This window comes from Alligator sinensis, unplaced genomic scaffold (genome assembly GCF_000455745.1).
Source record: "Alligator sinensis unplaced genomic scaffold, ASM45574v1 scaffold49_1, whole genome shotgun sequence".
Lineage (NCBI taxonomy): Eukaryota > Metazoa > Chordata > Crocodylia > Alligatoridae > Alligator > Alligator sinensis.
In genome coordinates, this window is record NW_005841970.1 from 3,014,990 (window position 1) to 3,023,687 (window position 8,698).

An 8,698-nucleotide genomic window follows, 5' to 3' on the forward strand; every position below is an offset into this window, starting at 1 on the left:
CTCTGTCCTAGGGCCTATACTATTTAACATCTTCATCAGTGATGTGGACATTGGTGTCAGAAGCGGACTGGCCAAGTTTGCTGACGATACCAAACTCGGGGGTAAAGCATCCACACCTGAGGACAGGAGGGTGATCCAGGTGGATCTTGACAGACTCAGGAAATGGGCAGACGAGAACCTGATGGTGTTCAACACTGAAAAATGCAAGGTTCTCCACCTTGGGAAGTAAAACCTGCAGCATGCGTATAGGCTCAGCAGTGCTACTCTGGTTAGCACTACAGATGAAAGGGACTTGGGGGTCATGAATGACCACAAGATGAACATGAGCCTTCAGTGTGATGCTCCGGCTAGTAAAGCGAGCAAAATGCTGGCTTGCATCCATGGATGCTTCTCAAGTAAATCCCAGGATGTCATTCTCCTGTTGTACTCAGCCTTGGTGAGGCCACAGCTGGAGTATTGCGTCCAATTTTGGGCTCCACAATTCAAAAAGGATGTGGAGAAGCTTGAGAGGGTGCAGAGGAGAGCCACATGCATAATCAGAGGTCAGGAAAACAGACCTTATGATGAGAGGGTGAGAGCCATGGGGCTCTTCAGCCTGGAAAAGGGCAGGCTCAGGGGTGATCTGGTGGCCACCTATAAGTTTATCAGGGGTGCTTATCAGGATCTGGGGGAACGTCTGTTCACCAGAGCGCCCCAAGGGATGACAAGATCGAACGGTCACAAACTCTGCTGCAACTGATTCAGGCTGGACATAAGAAAGAAGTTCTTCACTTTACGAGCCCCCAAGTTTTGGAATAGACTGCCGCCGGAGGCAGTTTAAGCACCCACTTTGAATGCCTTCAAGACACATTTGGATGTTTATCTTGCTGGGATCCTATGATCCCTGCTGACTTCCTGCCCCTGGGGCAGGGGCTGGACTCGATGATCCTCCGGGGTCCCTTCAAGCCCAAAGGTCTATGAAATCTATGAAACGCATCAAAATCCATGGATCCTACACAGGCCTATCCAAAAATGTGGTGTTATCTCTCAGTGTACCAAATGCCCTGATGGAAAATGTGTGGATGAAATTAGACTAAAACTCACCACAATGAATGATCACAAGAAAATGAAACAAGACCCATGAGCACACACAGGAGAACACTTCTTTGTAGAACAGCCACTCACTTTCCAGCCTCACTAACCTGGAGCTCAAGGGAAATTTACAAACCATCCTCAAGAGGCAAACCTGGGAATAAAAATTCATAAACTGGCAGGACACTAAAAACCAAGAACTAAACGCTGATATTGCCTTCAAGCAATATTATCATCTATCTAATCCCAGATAATCTCTTTCTTCACACTATAGATGATAATGACACTTTCCTTTTGAAAGCTTTTGAATTTCCGCTAAATCAAGCTATCCTTTCTCCTATGATTTGCTTGTCTGCTACCCCTGGGAATTTTCTCTCTCCTTCCTTTTCCGAACCCTGATTTTTTTTTATTTTTTTTTTAATGTGTACTGTGTCCGCTTTCCCCCCTCACACTTGGAAAATGCATGGTATTCAAAAGCTTGTTGGAGTCTATCTCAACCAAGCAGTTGGTCCAGTAAACAATATCACCCACAGAAATCCTTTCCTCTTGCACATTCACTCAAGTTATTCTAGAACTGTACTGTAGTATTCTCACATCTCTTATCCATCTCTATCACTTTTATTCTCCCTACAGAACACTCCTGCAAACTAAACTTAAATGTTATATAATAAAATATCTAGGAAAAAAAAGAAATGTTGACACTTTAGTAGTTAATAAAAAATAATAACCTGCCCACTCACAGCAGTTACAGCTATAGTTCCATTTCACCATGACTCAGGGAGATACTAAGGAGTCTACTCATTTGAGAGAGAATATTCAAATTATTATAATTCACATATTAGCAAGCTTCTGACAATATCTACTAAGCATGACAAAAGTACAAGCTTTGTTCCTCTACAACTCACTATCTCGACTAAATCATAATTAGAATACATACGAGTAGGACAGCAAATGGCAACTATTTGATCTAAGACCTATCCAGGTTCCTGCTGCAAAGCATAGAAACTCTTAAAAAATATAATTAAAAAAGGCTTGAATCTCTTCTATATATCTATATATATATATATATATATATATATAAAAAATGGGAAACAATCAGGCAACCTTCAGACAGTAGTTATTGTTATTGTTCTTCATTTCATGTTCCAATAATTATGATGGTAGTGAATATAAATCTATCAACTTGTGGCCCTTTTTAAATAAGCAACATTAGGGGGTAAAAAGAATGCAGAAATGTATCAGTTTTATCTGTATTAATTTAAGAAAATAATATATTACAAGTTATTAAAAATATATTACAGCTATAAATTATTTAAAAGACAGAAACTCTTACCTTGATCAAACGGTTTACCCGGGCTCCATGTGCGGAAATAATCATCCTGGAGGAGAAAACAACAGCCGCATTTAGTATGATATAAGAAATCAATTCATACAGATGAGTACTCAAAGGAACAGAAAATACAAAAGATAATACCAACCTCTACTTCCTGCAGAGGGCAAGCAGAAAGAAAAACAAAGAAGGGAAAAAGTTATAGTTATCAAAATGGAACAAACAACCTCCATGGAATAGAAAAGTCTATCCACAAGCTTACAATACAATCTATATGCCACTCCACTCATTCAGTCAAAGTGTGGTAATCAAATATTGTTTGTTATTTTTAAAACAAATATTGTATGTTAGTTTTAAAGCAAACAACACAGAATGGCCAAACAGTACATACTGCTGCTGCTTATATAGCGCTAGAATGATTTCCATACATCATTCCCCTAGACTATCAGCAAATAAGAATATTCAATAAAAAAGATCAAGATTGTATCACATTAATAACAAGCTTGCCAAAAGCAAAGTCCTAGAGCCATCATGGGTGAAAAGTAAACTACAAAATAATTAAAACTTTAAGAATGAAATGGAAATTGTAACTGGAATTTTTTTTGCCTCCAACATAGATCATTTAATTGACTATTTAAAGAAAGATACACGACAAAATTATTCTGAATTATTACATTTCAAAACGACCAGCAAATCAGCTTTCTAATCATAAAGACTGCCTCCTGATTAAGTTTAGTATTAGAATTTGTGTGTGGAAACAGAACTTGAATATTTAAACATTTTTAATTTAAGAAATTTGGTAAGAAAATTACAGTTTAAATCAAATGCAAGTAAACAATTCAATTCTATGATGCACCCACTGTCAATAAAGATACAGGAAGAAGATTGACAAGAGTGTGACAACTGTCAGCAGTACCATACAACTGATCCTGGCTTTTCCAGAACAAGGACTTAAAATACATTTCACTCAGTATTAGAATTTCTACCAGAACTAGGTTGAAGTATCATAGTAAATACAGGGAGGTTGCCAACAAACAGGGTTTTTTTTTAAACCAAAAATTACAAGCATCTTGAAACATACACCAATGTCTTCTCACAATACTAAAGACAAAACACATCCTTCTCCAAGAAATTATGTTAAAAATCTATCAGCTGAAGAGACAAATATGAATAACATTTGGTAGGTACATCAGATCTGTAATAAGCTAGGATCATATAATCCAGGTGAAATTACTATTTATTTTCTTCAATTTATGCAGAAATATATTGTATGTTAATCAGTAAGATTTTTATCATCGACTTCAGTACAGCCAGGCTGTCACCCTCAGCCATTCATACTTACAACCTATCTACTAGCTAGCTTTCCAAACAGATATGCATGGATGAGCCCAAATGCCTGTGCAAAGCCCCGGTAAATTCAAGACAGCTTCACTATGTAGGGGTTAATTGCAGGACTGGGGGCCTAATAAAAACTGGACCACTCCAGAAGTACAATGCACTTTAGTATTTAATGTTACAATCCATATAAAAATGAATTAAACACTACAAAGCCACTAGTCTAATTTATTTATAAACTGTTGTGAAGAGCTAAGGTATACATATTTCATAATATTTTGTATAGTTACAATGTGTTCTTGGTATTACAGGCATTTTCTCTCTCTCTCAGATCAAGACAAAAAGGGATCATTTTCAATGGCAACTTATTCATAAATTTATTTTACGTTTTGTACCCACTTCATTTTTTGAAATATAAAATATAGCATTACATGAAAATTACCCCTTTCATTTTCCAAAATACTTTAAAATGTTAAGCCGTTTTATGAATGGAATTAAAAAATAAATGTTATTCTAAATTCAGCAGACAAAAACAAAAATATATGTTAGTAATCTTATCTATGCTACCATTCATATGCAGTGGCCGCATCTTCAAGACACTGGTTGCGCCATGACTCATTGCATGGCAGGACACTACTACTGCACAGTAGTGTCATATGGCAGGACACGTGATGCAATGCTACCGCACAATAGTAATGAGCTATTGCACGGCCAGCGTCACCTAAAAGCCATTCAGCAATGCTACTGTGTAGTAGCTCCAGTAACTCTAGTTACTGCAGTCATTTAGGACTGCAGTAAAGACTGAGCAGTCAGCACCTCGTGTATATGAACTGAATTGCTTTTTGATGTTGGAAATATCTGCTTCTAATGTGCAAATCTGAAATACTGTATAATTTACAATCTACAAAGCAGAAAAATACTTGGAATGGTACTACTGATAAAAATTACCCTAATTATGTCATTTTTATTTGTTACCAATTTATGTATTTTCATTCATTCTGTACATATTTGTTCACATGATGTTAACTGACATATGATAAACTTGTTGTTATTTTTTTCCATGCCTCAACTTGGTGGCAATAATTTCACCAAGTATTTGATCCATTAATTTAATAAGCTTATCACTAAGATGTTGAAACACTATCATTAAAGTGCTGCTTTTGAAAAGCCAACAAATGTTAGCATGTCAGTACACTACTTGGATGTTAAGAAGCAGAAACCATCAAATACTTGCATCAATCTACAGAAAAACGTTTCTAGCAAAACACAGAATTATACACCAATTCAATCACTTCAGTGAACGAATGAAGTTTGTTTAACCTTTTCTTTATAGTAACTACAAATTGAGTACTTAAGACTAACCTAAAGAATCAAGGAAGATCTTCATGCCAGAATAGAACCAGGAAACTTTTATAAAAGTTAATATCAGTGTAACAGGCTGGCCTTTTAGGGTCAGGTCTCAGTGCTGGCCGCCCACCTCTTCAAGGCTAAACCTCCGCCTCACTCACCTGCCACACCTTGATGAAAAATATGATTGCTGTTTCTAAAGGCAGGAGGAAGCCCATTGCTCACCCTCCTAATGCCAAGGGCTTTGGTACACGCCCCGACCTTCCCTTACACGTGTCCCATGCCTCGCTGATGTTCATTCTCAAATCCAGTACTTCTCTAGCTCATCCCCACTCTGGGCCACTTCACTGTCTCCCTCCTCACTGGGGCCACTTGGGGTCTTGCACCCTGTGGGGCTCAGGTGGCTTGCGCCATGCCTGGCCCCCTGCACTGGGGTCTCTCACCCATTGGGGCTCAAGTGGCTTCCACCGTGCCTGACCCCCGCTACCCTAGGGTCTCTCACACAGTGGGGCTCAGATGCCTGACGCTGTGCCTGGCCCTACTACACTGGGCTCAGGTGTCCCTCTCTGGGTTTGCCTAGCCCAGGTCTCTTCCCTTGTCAGTAACCTGCCCATAGGCAGAGGCTGGGGTTTTCAGGCACCCCTCCTCGCCTTTCACCGGGGAGGTAACAGGCCTAGCATTTCCTGGGGACTCCCCCACCATAGGAAGTCCACCAGGCCACCCTTCCCTGGCAGGGTGCTGTTTCAGGTCATGCCTAGGACCAGGAGCCTCCAAACCATCCCCATAGCTCCTGCCCTTACCTCCAAGATGTTCCAGGAGTAGCTCAGCCTGATGTTGCCTCCTTGCCTGCTCAGCTCAGCCTACTGCTTGCCTCTGAGGGCCTGGGTTAAAATGGAGGCTGTGCTGTCCCCTCAGCGAATCCCAGGGTACTCCTAGGGTCATGTGCTAGCCTTGATGAGGCACCCATCTGTTGCACCCATCTGCTGGCTGGTCCACTGCCAACTTGAAACCTTAAAGTGGCAGACACTGCATGTGCCCTGCCACAGTCAGGGTACCCCTGCACATTGATACACACACACCTACCTTGGTCTACTCTAAATGTTCTAAAAACTGCATGCCCTCATTTAATATGCAGGTTCAATGGGTCAAGGGCCCGTTTGTGCTTATTCCATGGCTTGTGCCTTAAAAATTAAAGGTAATGGAACTAAAGAGTCCAGATCTTTGCATAACTGAGCTTTCCCATTTTTTCATTTGGGAGACACACAGGAGCTGCACAAGATAGTTGTCCAGGAGTCACCAGGAGGTTGGCATGAACTATGACCTGGTCTGAGGCCAACAGTAGACCTACAGTTTCTATTAAAGTGGGTGAGCCTGGAGAGACTCTAAACCAAGATCACCCTTTAAGGGCATTGTTGCTAAGGCCAGTGAAACCCTCACTAGGAAGTGATAGCTGAAGTTGCCCTACTCATTAAAATAATAGCTGAGATGCCAGTGGGGGTGCACTCCACAGCAGCAAGAGGTGGCAGAGACCCCATTGGTGCTTGTAGAGCAGCAGAGTGACAACTCTAAGCCATGGCAAGTGGCAATCTTGAGAGGGCAGGGAGCATACCTCAGTACTGACACCAGTGGCATTTATAGGCCACAGCAGATGGTGATCGTGAGAAACAGCAGACAGCACACTTCCACAACAACCCTGGGCAATGCTTACAAAGCGGCAGCAGGCAGCACACCCCAGCAGCAATCCCAAGTGGCACTCATGGAGTGGTGACAGTGGTCCCAAGCAGCAAGATGGAGAGATTCTAGCAGTGCTTACAGAGTGACAGTGGGTGGCAATCCCAAGAGGCAGCAGGCCACACATCTCAACAATGACCCTGTGCGGTGCTCCCCAGAGCAGCAGCAGCAACCCCTGAGCAGCAGCAACTGAGAGTAGTTGTCCCAAAAGATGGCAGAGACCCCAAGTGGCAGTAAGCACCACACCTTAGCACCAACACCAAGTGGTGATCCCAAAGCAAAAGAACTTAAAGCAGCACTCCAAGAGCAACAGAGGTGGCAACAGCCAATGACAAAAATCTTCTCTGCAATACTACTAGGATAATAATAAAAGGTTGGACAACACCTGTAGGCCAGCCAGATTGTATGCGTTGCCGTCCTGCACGCTTGTAGCTTTGTTCCCGTCATGGATCCTCCTTTCTTGGATCTGCCAGCTCCACCAACAGTTTGCCTCAACTTCCAGTTTGATACTTTAGACTCTGATTGATATACAGCTTGGCTATCAACATGGTAACCCCCTCAGACCAGTCACTCATGCCCCATGTCCATTCTGATGCCTTCCTCGTGTCTCCAATCCAACCTTTCTATATGGTCTGTTCCCAAGATTCTGCATAGGCCACTACTGATGGTATTGGGGTTGCCAGATCTTGTGGGATGCATTGTGCTGCTACAGAGCATCCCAGGTGACGATCCATGGTTTGCTTTTCCTGACAAACACATTGGTCAGTTGCATAGAGGCCCCATGAATTCATAAGAGTTGCATCTAACCAAATTTCAACCTTAGTTCCATGAAGAAGATTAATTTATTGTAGTTATATTCTTAAACATGCATACCTTCTTCTCATCAGGTCTGAAAGCTACCTTTCTGTACACTTATACTCTAACCTTTCAGTATAATCCTTCTTTGTTATATTATAGTACGTAGAAGTTTTCTACTGTTGCAGCAGTAGCCATGGTAGAAACAGTTGGTTTAAACAATGAAATATTACTAGTAAAAGTAAAACCTTCATGCTGGAAGCCAAGTTACCTTGCATTTAAAATTTACTCTTCCTGTTGGAATAAAGTTTGCAAAGCACTTTGAAGATTAAAGGAATTAATATTAAGGCCCTAACCATATACATTTTAAAATATTCACTCTATTAAAATGCTGTATTTCTTCCTAAATAATTTATCACAAACTTTAATTCACCATCATCTTTCCTTTGCAACAAACAAATAAGAAAGCATGCTCTTATTACATATCCTTTTTATTAGATATGGTGCCAGCAGACTATCTACAATGCATACCCACATGAAAGTACTCCAAAGATCTGATATTTGATGAGTCACCTCAATGCATTGCTCTTATTGATTGAACCTTTTACTAAACTGCTCATTCATTTGTCTTTCCTATTAAAATTAGTTGCAAAGTTTCAAGATAACATTCACCTGCTTCTCACTTAGCACAATGCACCAATCATCATATTTGATTACATACCACGTCAAGTTGCAAATACCATCGTTGGATTAGTAAGTCTTTTATTATAAGCAATGTTGGTGAGCAACTTTAGTAATAAAGAATGCTAACACTTCCATTAAAAAAAAAAACCCTGGAAAAAATATGAGCAAATGAAGAGAACTGTAAAATGGGTTAAATTTTCTACCTTTAGTATTTTCAGACTGAGGTCCCCAGGAATGTTTTGATGACAACAACAGATTCTCACTGCTTTCTTGAAATGTAATATCCCTGGAGTCAGTGACTCATCTAAGGTGTTGATCTTCAGCCCATTAGTCTGTGCTACCTTGTAAAACATAATGTCTTTACTTCAGCTAAAATTTGGCCATACAACACAAACAAGGTCTACA

At 40.6% G+C, this 8,698-nt stretch overlaps 1 protein-coding gene across 1 annotated transcript in view; it reads right to left on the reverse strand.

Moving 5' to 3' along the window:
• The window catches only part of SPOCK3 (SPARC (osteonectin), cwcv and kazal like domains proteoglycan 3), a 345,817-nt gene extending 339,893 nt beyond the window's left edge, over positions 1-5,924 (reverse strand). Inside the window, exons 1-2 of the mRNA XM_014518612.2 lie at positions 5,884-5,924; positions 2,405-2,450 (exon numbers count right to left, since the gene is read on the reverse strand). The gene's annotated coding sequence lies outside the window, so the exon portion shown is untranslated. The remainder of the gene's footprint in view (positions 1-2,404; positions 2,451-5,883) is intronic.
• Between the last annotated feature and the right edge of the window lie 2,774 nt (positions 5,925-8,698).